The 17288-nt window shown below is 40.6% G+C and overlaps 1 protein-coding gene and 1 long non-coding RNA gene across 2 annotated transcripts in view; both read left to right on the top strand.

The window, feature by feature from the left end:
- Positions 1-1984: 1984 nt before the first annotated feature.
- Positions 1985-10939, top strand: LOC121398158. The gene is made up of 3 exons (XR_005964134.1): positions 1985-2573; positions 9416-9639; positions 10806-10939. It is a non-coding gene; the product is annotated as an uncharacterized LOC121398158 (long non-coding RNA).
- Positions 10940-16182: 5243 nt separating this feature from the next.
- arhgap27.L (Rho GTPase activating protein 27 L homeolog) overlaps positions 16183-17288 on the top strand; it is a 58899-nt gene continuing 57793 nt past the window's right edge. Inside the window, exon 1 of the mRNA XM_041575964.1 lies at positions 16183-16478. The gene's annotated coding sequence lies outside the window, so the exon portion shown is untranslated. The remainder of the gene's footprint in view (positions 16479-17288) is intronic.

Raw genomic sequence — 17288 nt, 5'->3', positions numbered from 1 at the left:
ACTGTCAATAATTATCTGACACCCATGCATAAAGAAAGAATGAAGAGAAACAGATGCTGAGAGAGGGTTCGTGAAGACAAACTTGATTATTTCAGAAAACGGTACAGCATCTTTAATAGATTATATTTAGAAAACGTTTTACTTCAATATGCTGAAGCTTATATAAAATTTTCATTTTCGCGATAGTTGCCCTTTAACATGGCAAGACAGAATGTCTTAAGGGCTATGGCACAATAGATGCTGGGATCATCACGTGTAACTTTTTATAAAGGGAAGCCCTAGCTAGCCTGCCGTTGCTTTTTGGGTAAGACTCACCGGCCAAGAGCTATGATACTGCTCCCGGTTTATTCAGCAGGAAGTGTAATAGCACCAACGAAAACACCTATGGTTATTACACCCTCGCATGTAATAAAAGGCACTAAGTTTGCCTCGAAACCGTAACCCAATTAGATGTTTCCTTTTAAACAGGTGGCCTGTAAATGCTGCCTGCTGATTGGTTGCTATGAGTTACTGCTCCTGGGCAAACTCAATGCCTTTTATTTAGGGATACACCGAATCCACTATTTTGGATTCACCCGAACCCCTGAATCCATCGTGAAAGATTTGGCTGAATACCAAACTGAATCCGACCCCTAATTTGAATATGCATAGTGGGGGAGGGAAAAAGAACACATGATTTTAAGGATTCGGTTCAACCAGGCACGAGGGTTTGGCCGAATCCTGCTGAAAAAGGCATAATCCTGGCCGAATCCCAAATAGAATCCTGGATTCGGTGCACCCCTACTTTTATTACATAGGCCCATAAGTTTGCCCAGGAGCAGCAACCAATCAGCAGGCAGCATTTACTGGTCACCTGTTTAAAAGCAAACCTCTTATTGGTTGCTATTGGTTACTGCTCCTGGGCAAACTTAGTGCCTTTTATTACATATGGGGGTTAGTGTATTTTAGGCCTAATCTGCACTTGAAGATTTGTTAGCATTAAATTAGAATTCGCTTTTTTTTGCATTTTACATAAATATAGAAAATTTACAGATGGAAGTCAATGGGCTCTTAATGGATCAGACAACTCTACCTTCATGGTTTTTGCCCATATCTGATCATATCTGCAACTGATATTAGGTTGGAAATCTAACGTAGGGGACAAAAACATGCACTCGATGAATTTGTGATTTTTTTGCATTCAGAGTTTAGTAAATATTGCGTATTGCTCTTAAAAAACAGAATCATACTGTATGTCCTATTTAAAGGATAACAAAGGCCTAAAGATGCTGCATTTTATATAATAGACTTAAAATACCAGCCCAGAGGTTCAGCAGCCCTTTAACAGGAATGATCAAGGCCTTTAAAGTTGTCTGGTTAGGCCATTTGTGTGCCAGTGGCTCTGCACATGCTCAGTGCGCTCCTTTTAAAGTCTAAGCTTAGGATCATCTGAAACAATAAAGAAAATGAGGATTGTTTTATTGTAGAAGCCATTGGTACTGGGAGCATCTTCAGAGACTTGGGCTGATACTGTACCCCAAAATATGTGTAGCATTTTATAGCTTTTTTTAAGGCTTGGTTCTTATTTAGTTCCTTATGTTACACTCTCATGCTTTGTACTGCAGATAACCCTGTGCTTTTTCTCGGTCTTCCTTTAAAGAACCCAGTCATAGCCAAGAATAACCTACCTGGATCCTTAGAGGGCTCTGCAGGACAGCTGAGACCCATACACCATGTTCTGTGAGCGGCAGATTAACTCTTTCAACTTCGCTTTGGAAATAAGTTAAATTTTTACCATTCTGCATACAAAAACTTGTATTTTTGTGCATTATCTTGCTGAATGTTGTCTCTTCAGTACAGAAGCGTTAAAGGGATTGTTGTCCTTTAAGTGAACTTTTGGTATGATGTAGAGAGGGATAATCTGAGACAATTTGCAATTGGTTTTCATTTTTTATTATTTGTGGTTTTTGAGTTATTTAGCTTTTTTCTTCAGCAGCTCTGCAGTTTCAGCCATCTGGTCGCTAGGGTCCAAATTAACCTAGCAACCATGCATTGATTGGTGATGGAATATGAATAGGGGAGGGTCTGAATAGAGAGGTGAGTATTCAAAAGTAGCAATAACGATAAATGTGTAACTTTAGGGTTTGACCAGATTCATGAGATTAGTCGCCGCAAAGAAGAAGAGATTTGTCCGAATCTGCCCATGTGGCCAGACCCTTACAGAGCATTTGTTTTTAGATGGGGTCAGTGACCCCCATTTGAATGCTAGAAAGACAAAGGCAAATCATTCAAAAACTATACAAAATAAATAATGAAGATCAATTGAAAAGTTGTTAAGGCTTGCCCACGCTATAGCATACTAAAAGTTAATTTTAAGGTGAATCACCCCTTTATCGTGCGTCTTGGCTGTTCCGATTTGAATTCTAACCATGTGCCTTTCTCCGTCAGCCTTTTCTGTGGATAAATGACATCAGAGATATCCGGATGAGAAGTCTCCCTCTTCCTGGTGTAAACAGTAGGCTTGCTAAGGATGCTGGGAGATGTGAATCTGACATCGTTGAAAAGCCTAGATAAAGGGACCTCGTCATAGTCTAGTAAGCTCTTCTACCTACACAGGGTAACTCAGTATGTGCCAAATCACTTTTAGCATATATATATATATATATATATATATATATATATATATATATATATATATATATATATGTGTGTGTGTAACAGTCTCCTTTTTAATAACCACATAATGTTTATGTTGAAATCCCTTGTTTATGTCTTGTATCTAAATTATTCTTAAAATAAAATCTAAAGCTTCATAACTTTCTTTTTAAACGTGGAAAACCGACCCTTTGTTATTATTGGAGCAAGAATGACCATTAAAGATTTTGGAGCTGGAAGCGGGTGGGTACCAGGATCCAGTACGGCAGGACTGATTTATAGACATCTGTCGGCTGCCATAGACTTATATGGAAACAGGCGGAAATTGGTGTTATTAAAGGAACAGTAACATCAAAAAAATTAAAGCGTTTTAAAGTAATAAAAATATAATGCAGTTTTGCCCAGCACTGGTAACACTGCTGTGTTTGCTTCAGAAACACTACTATAGTTTATATAAATAATCTGCTGTGTAGCCATGGGGGCAGCCATTCAAGCACAGGATACACAGTAGATAACAGATAAGTACTACTATAGTTTATATAAACAAGCTGCTGTGTAGCCATGGGGGCAGCCATTCAAGCACAGGATACACAGTAGATAACAGATAAGTACTACTATAGTTTATATAAACAAGCTGCTGTGTAGCCATGGGGGCAGCCATTCAAGCACAGGATACACAGTAGATAACAGATAAGTACTACTATAGTTTATATAAACAAGCTGCTGTGTAGCCATGGGGGCAGCCATTCAAGCACAGGATACTCAGTAGATAACAGATAAGTACTACTATAGTTTATATAAACAAGCTGCTGTGTAGCCATGGGGGCAGCCATTCAAGCACAGTATACACAGTAGATAACAGATAAGTACTACTATAGTTTATATAAACAAGCTGCTGTGTAGCCATGAGGGCAGCCATTCAAGCACAGGATACTCAGTAGATAACAGATAAGTACTACTATAGTTTATATAAACAAGCTGCTGTGTAGCCATGGGGGCAGCCATTCAAGCACAGGAGACACAGTAGATAACAGATAAGTACTACTATAGTTTATATAAACAAGCTGCTGTGTAGCCATGGGGGCAGCCATTCAAGCACAGGATACACAGTAGATAACAGATAAGCTTTGTAGAACATAATATAGCCTTTTTTAAATTTCCGGTATTGCTAAATAGCAGCTTGTTTATATGAACTATAGTAGTGTTTCTGAAGCAAACAGGTCAGTTTTAACAGTGCAGCGCAACAGTACATGATATTTAAAAGACTTTAAAGGAGAAGTAAACTTAAAAAACGACACCTACTTCATTGTGTTTGCCATCAGGTCCCCTCCTGAAACATTAAAAACTGCAATATTGATACTGGTTTTGTGCGGCAGCGCTCTGAAGTTTCGCCGCCATTTTCATATAGCCGCGTCACTTCCGACCTGCGCTTCCTTTGGCACCCGGGGATGCAAACGTACAAGCGTGCATTGTCCAACTGATGTTGAAAGAAAAATACAGGACGCAGTATCTAGTTAAAATAGTATCTAGTTAAAAGGCATGTTTTTAAATTGTGTCTTTTCCATTATTAATCATATATTACTGCAGACCCGAATGCTGGGTTGATTTACTTGAGCTCAGCTTCTTCGCTCGCTGCACAGGAGCTTCAAAGCTTCCCTTTGTTACCAAGCAATGGGGAAAAAGGAATGCAGAGGTCAACGATGACGAACGGCTGCATCATGTGACCGCAAAGTCATCGCTTCACAGGGAAGCCACAAGATCCTTGTGCGCATGCATAGGGCTGTCAGAATCTCTTCTGCGCATGTGCGAGCCCTAATAGAGCTGGTTTTGTTAGCGAGAGGGATGTCTTCTGTATTACATGCACACAGCAACATTTTTTACTTCGATCTTTGAATACAGCTGAAGAGAAAGACTATAAAGCACAATTCTTGTAAGTAGTTCTCCATTGTGTGCTTAATATATACAACTTTATTTGTTTTTTACCTTTCCTTTTTTTTTTGGTGTTACTGTTACTTTAAAGTAGACCTGTCACCCAGACACACACATCTGTATAATGAAAGTCCTTTTCAAATTAAACATGAAATCCAATTTCTACTTTTTATTAAAGCATTCGTAGCTGTTGTAAACTCATTTAAAAATATCAGCTGTCAATCAAATATTGTCTGCCCTTCCTCTATGCCCTGGGCATAGAGGCGGGGCAGACAATTACTTTCACTTTCCATTCAGCACTTCCTACATGTCACTGCTCTCCCCACATTCCCCCACTTCAATTAACCATTTAATTGTGTAACCAGGACATGGGGATGGACATCAGGTCCCCCATTCTGGTGCACAAACAAGATTCTGAGATGATACAAGACTTGTCTTTATAACAGTGTCCACAAAATGGCTCCTGCCTACTTGTTATAATTATTATTTCCCAGACTGAAGAAAGCAAGATTCAAATCATTTATATAGTGTAATTAAAGTTCATGTTGCTTGAGTAATGTGATAAAATAGAATTTTGAATATTTTTTTGGGGTGACAGGTCCCCTTTAAGTATATTATCCTTCACTTTAATGGTAGGCAGACCTATGGCCGGATGGTCCAGTTGCCGGCTTCTTTTTGTATGCCGCCCCCTGCCGCCGCTGCTTGGTCCTAGCGCCGGCTCCGTGTGTGTGAACGAGCGCACTTTCAAGCACTGGAGCACTGTGGAGCTTTGAGTGCCCAGTGCCCCTTAGGGATGCTGCCCCTAAAATTTTGCCGCCCTAGCCCCGTGCCTTTGTGGCCTTGCGTGCACCTATGTGCTCAGATTAAAACGACATTGGTGAAAATTCCTGCAATTGAGCGAGCAAGCTTGATTTAGTGATTCAGCTGGGTTCAGCAGGGTTAACGGTTAACTACACCAAACCACAACACTTTCCTGTGCAAGTAGCATTTGCCTGACTCTGTTCTAGCTACCTGTATAACCGAGCATTCTGTCCCAGTGGCTGCACAGATCCTATCTGATCCCCATTGTAAGCAGCAGTCCTGTCCTGCTTTATGGCAGCTGAGATTCTAGCTATCTGTATAACAGAACATTGTGTCCCAGTGGTTGCACAGATCCTATCTGATCCCCATTGTAAGCAGCAGTCCTGCCTTGCTTTATGGCAGCTGAGATTCTAGCTATCTGTATAACCGAGCATTCTGTCCCAGTGGCTGCACAGATCCTATCTGATCCCCATTGTAAGCAGCAGTCCTGCCCTGCTTTATGGCAGCTGAGATTCTAGCTATCTGTATAACCGAGCATTCTGTCCCAGTGGCTGCACAGATCCTATCTGATCCCCATTGTAAGCAGCAGTCCTGCCCTGCTTTATGGCAGCTGAGATTCTAGCTATCTGTATAACCGAGCATTCTGTCCCAGTGGCTGCACAGATCCTATCTGATCCCCATTGTAAGCAGCAGTCCTGTCCTGCTTTATGGCAGCTGAGATTCTAGCTATCTGTATAACAGAGCATTCTGTCCCAGTCGCTGCACAGATCCTATCTGATCCCCATTGTAAGCAGCAGTCCTGTCCTGCTTTATGGCAGCTGAGATTCTAGCTATCTGTATAACAGAGCATTCTGTCCCAGTGGCTGCACAGATCCTATCTGATCCTCGTAAGCAGCAGTCCTGCCCTTCTTTATGGCTGAGATTCTAGCTATCTGTATAACAGAGCATTCTGTCCCAGTGGCTGCACAGATCCTATCTGATCCCCATTGTAAGCAGCAGTCCTGTCCTGCTTTATGGCAGCTGAGATTCTAGCTATCTGTATAACAGAGCATTCTGTCCCAGTCGCTGCACAGATCCTATCTGATCCCCATTGTAAGCAGCAGTCCTGTCCTGCTTTATGGCAGCTGAGATTCTAGCTATCTGTATAACAGAGCATTCTGTCCCAGTGACTGCACAGATCCTATCTGATCCCCATTGTAAGCAGCAGTCCTGTCCTCCTTTATGGCTGAGATTCTAGCTATCTGTATAACAGAGCATTCTGTCCCAGTGGCTGCACATATCCTATCTGATCCCCATTGTAAGCAGCAGTCCTGCCCTGCTTTATGGCAGCTGAGATTCTAGCTATCTGTATAACAGAACATTCTGTCCCTGTGGCTGCACAGATCCTATCTGATCCCCATTGTAAGCAGCAGTCCTGTCCTGCTTTATGGCAGCTGAGATTCTAGCTATCTGTATAACAGAGCATTCTGTCCCAGAGGCTGCACAGATCCTATCTGATCCCCATTGTAAGCAGCAGTCCTATCCTGCTTTATGGCTGAGATTCTAGCTATCTGTAGAATAGAGCATTCTGTCCCAGTGAATACTTACTGATTCTATTGGAAATATTGTTGAAAATCCATTTCAAGCAGTTGTCTGATGCACCCAAAATATATCCGCACATGTCTCTAACATAGGAAAAATGTAATCAGCTCAATCCAATTTGAGTTCTTACATGAAAATACACTGCCCAAGGAAAGGAGAGACATCCAACTCTCAGAGAGGGATCTGGATAGACTACTTTATGACATACAAATATCGCGCAGTTATTAAGAACATCTGGAAATCCAAAAAATATGAGCTCTGCTGATCTGACTTTATAAGGCAATAATATCATATAAATATATCTATATATATCTATATATAATATATATAGATATAGATAGATAGAGATATATAGAGATATATAGAGATATATAGATATATAGATATATATATAGATATCTATATATAGATAGATATATATAGATATACATATATATCTATATATATATATATATATATATATATATATATATATATATACAGAATGCCCTCCCTGCCTGGTACTAAACTGGTATTGCCGTGGGTATGGTTTAAATTAAACAAATCGTAGCCAGAGCATGATCGGAATTCTGCCGAGCCATGTCTGGACGGATCAGTGCAATGTGGCCCTATGTATTTAGGGCCAAAATGGAATCCAGTTTGTGAGGCTGCCTCCACCCTGTGTGACTGTTGCAAGACACCATCTGAAAGCAGAGAATTTCCTATGTATTTTTAGCTAGTGCCAAGTCACTGGCGTTTCTTCGAATCACAGAACTCCCACTTCCTTCTAAAACATGTGGCAACTGTCACACACCGTTTCCTTCTGAGAATGGGCAGTTTCAGCCAGACCGGTGTATCATTTCATGATAGGCATTAGGGATGTACAAACTGCAGCCCTCCAGCTGGTTATGTTCTCCAGTGGCCTGCAATGTCAGTCTTCAGGGCTCATTCATTTAAAGGGGTTGGTCACCTCTGAGTTAACTTTTAGTACGATGTAGAGAGGGATATTCTGAGACAATTTGCAATTGGTTTTCATTTTTTATTATTTGTATTTTCAGCAGTATGATTGCTAGGGTCCAAATTCCCCTAGCAACCATGCACTAATTTGAGTAATAGAATTGGAATATGAACAGGAGAGGCCTGAATAGAAAGACAAGTAAGACGAAGTAGCAGTAAGAATACATGTGTAGCCTTACAGAGCATTTGGTTTTTTAGATGGGGTCAGTGACCCCCATTTGAAAGCTGGAAAGAGTCAGCAGAACAAAGCAAAAAATGAAGAAAAAAAACCTAAAAAATAAATAATGAAGACCAATAAGAATTAGCCATTTGATAATATACTAAAAGTAGGTATGTTCTGCCATTAGAAATCACTTCTCTAGGAAGTAGCCCCTTTCAACTAAATAGAAAAGGGCCAAAAAAAACCAATTTTCCTGTAATTCCCACCTCATTGGGGTCCAATATTAAACCTTTTCAGGCCTCCTATAACGACCAAGAACCTGGCAGGACTCCCACCTGTGTAAGGTAAGACAGGGTGATGACCCACAATTCTTCTATTGTTGTTGAAGTACAACTCCCAGCGATTGCTGAAGGGGCAGAGATTTGTAGTTCAGTAACAACTATAAGGGCCGGGGGTTGATTTGTCCTGCTTTATTTTAAAGGGGTTGTTCAGCTTTGAGTTAACTTTTAGTATAATGCAGAGAGACAATTTGCAATTGGTTTTCATGTTTTATTATTTGTGGTTTTTGAGTTTTTAGCTTTTTTTTCAGCAGCTCTTCAGTTTGCAGCAATCTTGTTGCTGGGGTCCTAATTCCCCTAGCAACCATGCATTGATTTGAATAAGAGACTGGAATATGAATAGGAGAGGCCTGAATAGAAAGATGAGTAATAAAAAGTAGCAATAACAATACATTTGTAGCCTTACAGAGCATTTGTTTTTTACAATGGGGGGCAGTGACCCCCAATTTGAAAGCTGCAAAGAGTCAGAAGAAGAAGGCATGTAATTCAGAAACTATTTCAAAGAAAAAATTAAGGCCAATTGAAATGTTGCTTATAATTAGCCATTGTATAACATACTAAAAGTAAAAGGTGAACCACTCTTTAATAAAGAAATCTGTAAGCTCTTTTTTTCCCTGGGGCTCTCTAACAAGAACTAACCGTTCCCTATAGAGTAGTGATGGGCGAATAAACTTGTCAGACACGAATTTGCTGCGGGTCTTCTCAATATCGATTTTTACTAAATTTTTCTGATCACGCCTACTTCCGATGATGTCACTTCCGTTTAACAATGACAGCACTTCCTGATTCTTGATGGCTCGCGGGTCCGGGTTGCGTATAAGGTACTTGCAGGTCCAAGCTGGTAAAAATGCCGGGTTGCAGGTTGCCGGTACGGGTTGGGTTCCAAAAAATGGGCCCGCGCAGGACTCTACCATAACCTGCTATCTAGTGAACCTGCTGGGCCTGTCATTTCTAACAGCTGCTTTTTATGTTACAGAACATATTTTAGAGCCCGAAAAAAAAAAACCTCGAATTCGTCGGATTCTTCCATTGCTGGTATGGGTGAACGTTTCGACTTAAAGGGCCGGAAACACCAACACAGAACAAGGCATTTATCAATAATGAACATACGGACCTGCCTTATGAACAGAGGGCCGAGGAGCCAAGTACAATAAACAGGATTCCAGCCAAAATTCTACACTTCCCTCTGCAGCCACAGACGTGAGTATAATCCAATATACAAACCTACTCGACTCCACTTGCTATTTGTATTAACTGAAACATAATGGCCAACCATTTGGGTGTGTAAAGCCAGTGACCTTCATACCATTACTTCTACAGCTCACTTTCTGTTTAAAGGTAAAGTAACTCCAAACAATGAATAGGGCTAAAAATGCCATATTTTACATAATGAACTTATTGCACCAGCCTAAACTTTCAGCTTGTCAATAGCAGCAATGATCCAGGACTTCTGCAAACCAACAGAAAATGAGCTTCCCTGGCTGTAATATAAACTGATGCTACAGGTTTGCTGATTATTAAATTCTGATGCTAATTGCACTGGTTTCTGTGCTGCCATGTAGTAATTATGTGTATTAATTACTAATCAGCCTTATATTGTGACATTTCTATTCTATGTGTACTGTATATTGTGAGTGGGTCCCTAAGCTCAGTAAGTGACAGCAGCACAGAGCATGTGCAGTGAATCAGCAGAAAAGAAGATGGGGAGCTACTGGGGCATCTTTGGAGACACAGATCTTTACTGCTAAAGGGCTGTGGTTGCCTTGGGCAGGTACAGAAGCACAAAACATCATGTACAACATTTCTAGCTACTTCTTTAGTTAGGATTTAGTTCTCCTTTAACAGCATCAGGGAATATAACAACCTGCAGATGGTTTAAGTGCCAGACTAGAGTTAAAGGGGTTGTTCTCCTTTAAGTGAACTGTTAGGGGGTTATTTACTAAACTCGGAATGCAAAAATCCCGAAAAATTTGTGATTTTTTTTTTTAATATAGAAATTAAATAACATGAATTTTTATTAAACCCGAGGATGGAAGAATCAGAAAATTTCGGGGAAAATGTAATAATAAATAAGCGTACAAAATCCTAATGGATTTGATCTGAGTGTGTAGCAGAAAATGTTGAGATACAATCGGACCCCCTTAGTATGATGTAGAGAGTGATATTCAGAGACCATTTGCAACTGGTTTTCATTTTTTATTATTTGTGGTTTTTGAGTTTTTTAGCTTTTTATTCAGCAGCTCTCCAGTTTGCAATTTCAGCCATCTGGTTGCTAGGGTCCAAATTACCCTAGCAACCATGTATCAATATGAATAAGGGCCTTAACTAAAAAAGAAAATCCGACTGATGAAGAAATATTTTGGCAGGATGGATTCATACCTAAAGAAAAGGTACAGAAGGTACAGCAGCAACAAATATCTCTAAGGTCCTGCAGTTCACAGGATTTATAGTGTATACGGAAATGGGATCTGTTATCCAGAATGCTTAGGACCTTCGGTTTTCCAGGTAAGGTGCCTTTCTGTAATTTGGATTTCAATACCCTAAAGGGGTTGGTCACTAGTGATGGGTGAATTTTTCCTGTTTCGGGCGGAAAAATGAACAAAACGCGAATTTTCGCGGACGTCAAAATTTACGCCAGCGACAATTCCGACGTCTGCGACATTGAAGTCAATGGGCGTCCGTTAATTGTCGCTGGCATCAAAAAAATTTGTCGGGGAATTTTCGCAGCAATTTGGTGAATTTGTTAGCCGCGATCAAAATGAGCGAATTTGCGCCTGGCGAATAAATTCATCCATCACTATTGTTCATCTTTAAATGAACATTTAGTATGATGTAGAGAGGGAAATTCTTAGACAATTTGTATTTGGTTTTCATTTTTTATTATTTGTGGTTTTTGAGTTATTTCGCTTTTTATTCAGCAACTCTCCTGTTTGCAATTTTAGCCGTTTGGTTGCTAGGGTCCAAATTACCCCAGCAACCATTGATTTGAGACTGGAATATGAATTGGAGAGGTCTGAATAGAAAGATGAGTAATTAAAAAGTAGCATTCAATATGTAGCTTTACAGAGCATTTGTTTTTCGGATGGGGTCAGTGACCCCCATTTGAAAGCTTGGAAAGTAATAATTCAAAAACGATAAAAAAGAAAACATGAAGGCCAATTGAAAAGTTGCTTAGAATTAGCCATTCTATAACATACTGTTTAAATGTGAACCTCCCTTTTAACGAAGAAAACAACAGCTGTCTGAATCAGCAAGTTGGATGAGAAAAGTAAATAATTTAAAACCCCAGATCAATGAATTAATGAAGAGTTTGCGCCGTTCCTTAGATACTAACGGTTCGGCTGACCACATCCTTCAAGCTGCTGTTACATTATAAGTCCCATCAACCGCTGACAGCTGGGGATGCTGGGAGTTGTAGTGCAGCAAAAAGAGGCATGCTGGTAGTCTATGTAATGTGTAATAGTTCACTTCCCATTGGTGCCCTGATCACATAGCATAGTATGAGGTTGTACATGTGTACTCAATGAGGTCAGCACTGTATCCTGAGTGGGTAAGTGTGGGGGTGCTGGTGCTGCTCAGTTCTGCACAATGGCAGGAAGTGTGCGGCTGCTTTGCACAGACGCTGCAAATACAAATAAAAGCATTTGGGATTCACAAAGAGGTTCATCATCAGGCGCCAACTGTACACTCCGCACATCTGACAGCCTTCCCATCACTCACTGGGTGTCCCCCTAAATCATCCTCCTGCAGGCCCATATCTTCTATTTACACACTTTAAAAGCAACACAAGCATACTAGGTTTTTGGGTTCTTCTTATATCTGTTCAATTAGATCTAGGAAACCCCTAGGGTTAATACACAGCTTCCTTACCCTTTTACTGACAGGCCCAAGGAAGTCAGTGACTTCTAATATCCTTATCATTTACAGTAGGGGTACATTATCCCTTATAATATATGAGTGATACTCAGAGTTCCCTGTATAACTCAGCCTGCAGCCTTGTGCCTTTATATAGTCACAGAACAACCCCTCAGTGACTTCTAATATCCTTATCATGTACAGTAGGGGTACATTATCCCTTATAATACATGAGTGATACTCAGAGTTCCCTGTATAACTCAGCCTGCAGCCTTGTGCCTTTATATAGTCACAGAACAACCCCTCAGTGACTTCTAATATCCTTATCATTTACAGTAGGGGGTACATTATCCCTTATAATACATAAGTGATACTCAGAGTTCCCTGTATAACTCACCCTGCAGCCTTGTGTCTTTATATGGTCACAGAACAACCCCTCAGTGACATCTAATATCCTTATCATTTACAGTAGGGGTACATTATCCCTTATAATACATGAGTGATACTCAGAGTTCCCTGTATAACTCAGCCTGCAGCCTTGTGCCTTTATATAGTCACAGAACAACCCCTCAGTGACTTCTAATATCCTTATCATTTACAGTAGGGGGTACATTATCCCTTATAATACATAAGTGATACTCAGAGTTCCCTGTATAACTCAGCCTGCAGCCTTGTGCCTTTATATGGTCACAGAACAACCCCTCAGTGACATCTAATATCCTCATCATTTACAGTAGGGGGTACATTATCCCATATAATACACAAGTGATATAACAAAGAGAATTTGACTATAGCCAAACTACAGTTCCCATGCAATTCTGACAAGGCTGGGGAGCCCTGCGATATGAATTCCTACTTTAAATAAAGGCTATAGACATTGTGTTTGCCCCAAGGGGAAGAATATGTGGTATTTATTTTAATTATTTCCCAAATCCAAAGAAAAGGCTAAATCCTAAATAAATTGTTGGGAATCATCTTGTATTATTCTCATACATACATGTAATAATGAAGGGCTTAACAGTAGGAAGTGAGTATTTAATAAGAATGTGGATACAGTGGAAAAGTGGAACGGCCTGGCAGAGCAAGGAATGCGAGAAATGCTTGAGACAGAGATTTGGCACATCCATGTCTACAGTCTAGTCTGGCACCAAACGTCTGGATGCCCAAAATTGACTGGATCAGTCCCTTTATAACACTGTTGGGCAAATAATGAAATAAATTATACTGACGGGCGGAGGGTAGTTTGACTATTGTACACCGGCATGGTTTGTCTACTGGTTCCTGGGACAGACATAAAGGGAAAGTGTTGGAAGGGTTACTGTCTGCTCTCTCTCATTTCCCTACAGAAATAGGGATTGGTAGCACTAGATAGGTGCCTAATATATAAGGAGAGAGACAAGAGGAAAGTGTTGGAAGGGTTACTGTCTGCTCTCTCTCATTTCCCTACAGAAATAGGGATTGGTAGCACTAGATAGGTGCCTAATATATAAGGAGAGAGACAAGAGGAAAGTGTTGGAAGGGTTACTGTCTGCTCTGCTCTCATTTCCCTACAGAAATAGGGATTGGTAGCACTAGATAGGTACCTAATATATAAGGACAGAGACAAGAGGAAAGTGTTGGAAGGGTTACTGTCTGCTCTCTCTCATTTCCCTACAGAAATAGGGATTGGTAACACTAGATAGGTACCTAATATATAAGGAGAGACAAGAGGAAAATGTTGGAAGGGTTACTGTCTGCTCTCTCTCATTTCCCTACAGAAATAGGGATTGGTAACACTAGATAGGTACCTAATATATAGAGACAAGAGGAAAGTGTTGGAAGGGTTACTGTCTGCTCTCTCTCATTTCCCTACAGAAATAGGGATTGGTAACACTAGATAGGTACCTAATATATAAGGAGAGACAAGAGGAAAGTGTTGGAAGGGTTACTGTCTGCTCTCTCTCATTTCCCTACAGAAATAGGGATTGGTAACACTAGATAGGTACCTAATATATAAGGATAGAGACAAGAGGAAAGTGTTGGAAGGGTTACTGTCTGCTCTCTCTCATTTCCCTACAGAAATAGGGATTGGTAGCACTAGATAGGTACCTAATATATAAGGATAGAGACAAGAGGAAAGTGTTGGAAGGGTTACTGTCTGCTCTCTCTCATTTCCCTACAGAAATAGGGATTGGTAACACTAGATAGGTGCCTAATATATAAGGAGAGAGACAAGAGGAAAGTGTTGGAAGGGTTACTGTCTGCTCTCTCTCATTTCCCTACAGAAATAGGGATTGGTAACACTAGATAGGTGCCTAATATATAAGGAGAGAGACAAGAGGAAAGTGTTGGAAGGGTTACTGTCTGCTCTGCTTGGGGTCAATAAGCAATCACTTTCACCTCAGCCAAATGACCACTGAATATGCTTATGGCTAATTTGAGAGAATTCATTTATCATTAGCCGCAGGTTTGCAAGTGTGCGGGTGGCTCCCGGATTTTTCTGTGTGCGGCTCAGCGAGGAAGTGAGAATGAATGTGAGCGTTTTGCTCTTGATATTGTTGAACAGGAAACATGAGAGAGACAGGCAGAGAAGCTGAGACCAGTAACAAACACAGTCTCTTAGACCTGCCTCTCAACAGACCTGGTGTCTCTCGCTGACACACAACAGCCGCGCTGTTTCATCTGCTGCAGCCCAGGGATTACACAGACACTGGCACAGACTTACAGAGGAACCACTAAAACCCACGACTGGCAATGCCCCGCTCTACTTAGTCCTTATTCTCCTCTATACGTGTACTAATTCTCCTCTCTACTTAGTCCTTATTCTCCTCTCTACTTAGTCCTTATTCTCCTCTCTACTTGTACTAATTCTCCTCTCTACTTGTACTAATTCTCCTCTCTACTTGTACTAATTCTCCTCTCTACTTGTACTAATTCTCCTCTCTAGTTGTCCTAATTCTCCTCTCTACTTGTCCTAATTCTCCTCTCTACTTGTCCTAATTCTCCTCTCTACTTGTCCTAATTCTCCTCTCTACTTGTCCTAATTCTCCTCTCTACTTGTACTAATTCTCCTCTCTACTTGTCCTTATTCTCCTCTCTACCTGTACTAATTCTCCTCTCTACTTGTACTAATTCTCCTCTCTACTTGTACTAATTCTCCTCTCTACTTGTTCTAATTCTCCTCTCTACTTGTACTAATTCTCCTCTCTACTTGTCCTAATTCTCCTCTCTACTTGTCCTAATTCTCCTCTCTACTTGTACTAATTCTCCTCTCTACTTGTACTAATTCTCCTCTCTACTTGTCCTTATTCTCCTCTCTACCTGTACTAATTCTCCTCTCTACTTGTACTAATTCTCCTCTCTACTTGTACTAATTCTCCTCTCTACTTGTTCTAATTCTCCTCTCTACTTGTACTAATTCTCCTCTCTACTTGTACTAATTCTCCTCTCTACTTGTACTATTTGTCCTCTCTACCTGTACTAATTCTCCTCTCTACTTGTACTAATTCTCCTCTCTACTTGTACTAATTCTCCTCTCTACTTGTACTATTTGTCCTCTCTACCTGTACTAATTCTCCTCTCTACTTGTACTAATTTCTCCTCTCTACTTGTACTAATTCTCTCCTCTCTACCTGTACTATTTGTCCTCTCTACCTGTACTAATTCTCCTCTCTACTTGTACTAATTCTCCTCTCTACTTGTACTATTTGTCCTCTCTACCTGTACTATTTGTCCTCTCTACCTGTACTAATTCTCCTCTCTACTTGTACTAATTCTCCTCTCTACTTGTACTAATTCTCCTCTCTACTTGTTCTAATTCTCCTCTCTACTTGTACTAATTCTCCTCTCTACTTGTACTAATTCTCCTCTCTACCTGTACTAATTCTCCTCTCTACCTGTACTAATTCTCCTCTCTACTTGTACTAATTCTCCTCTCTACTTGTCCTAATTCTCTTCTCTACTTGTTCTAATTCTCCTCTCTACTTGTTCTAATTCTCCTCTCTACTTATACTAAAGGATTTTCCCTGCCTCTTCTCTCCTGATTGGCTGGCACAGCCTTTCCCTACAAACCCATCTCTTTATTGACCGTTGGCAGCACCCCATAAACGTAAGAGACAGACGTGAGACCTGTGGAATTGTGGGAAAGGAAGAAATGAAGAGGACGTCGGAGGTTCCTTTGGTGCTTGATCGGTGAAGGGCAACAGGTAAAGACCCACATTTCAATTCCGCTGCATTTGCTTTTTACTTTTGCTCTGATTGGGGGAGAGAGGGCAGCTGGGAGTGACAGTGAGGGACATGTAGGGATCGGGTCTGGATCAGCAGGGACCACTGGGTTTTTTTGTTGATGTCTCACCAGCACATTCCAACCCTACTTATTTTGGGGTGTGATAGACGGATGTATATTATATCCTGTGATAGATCAATATACTGTACATCAGCCTCCTGCACTGCCAAGTGTCCCTTTGACTTCAAATGAAGCCCACCCTATGTCTGTGTTAGGGGGTTGCAGTTGTAAGCTCCTCTAGGAAGTCTAAATCGCCGGCGGGATGGCACTCGGAGCGCTTCGTTTTCTGAAGTCTCCCAAAGTTGCCTCACGAGGAAACTTCAGGTGACTTCGGAAAACAAAGCGCTCCGAGTGACATCCCACCGGTGATTTAGATTCTAGCCGGTGGGAAGGCATTGCGGAGAGATTAGTCGCCCGAAGAAGAGGCGATTTGTCGCATTTGTTTTTACATGGGGCCAGCGAGAGCTGAGAAGAAGGCAAATAATTAAAAAAAAAAAAAAATAATAATAATGACGACCATTTGAAAAGTTGATTAGAACTGGCCATTCTTTAAAATACTAAAAGTTAACTTAAAGGTAAACCACCCTTTTAAATTTAAATGAACAATGCATGTCTAGGTTTCAGTGCAGTCTGCTTCCATATTGAATACATCTACACACACACACTGTTCAATGTTTACATTATAATACATCCCATGTATCTGATTTGTACAGTATGATAAGATAAGTTA

The sequence above is a fragment of the Xenopus laevis genome, chromosome 9_10L (genome assembly GCF_017654675.1).
Source record: "Xenopus laevis strain J_2021 chromosome 9_10L, Xenopus_laevis_v10.1, whole genome shotgun sequence".
NCBI lineage: Eukaryota > Metazoa > Chordata > Amphibia > Anura > Pipidae > Xenopus > Xenopus laevis.
This window is presented reverse-complemented; position numbering and strand designations above follow the sequence as displayed.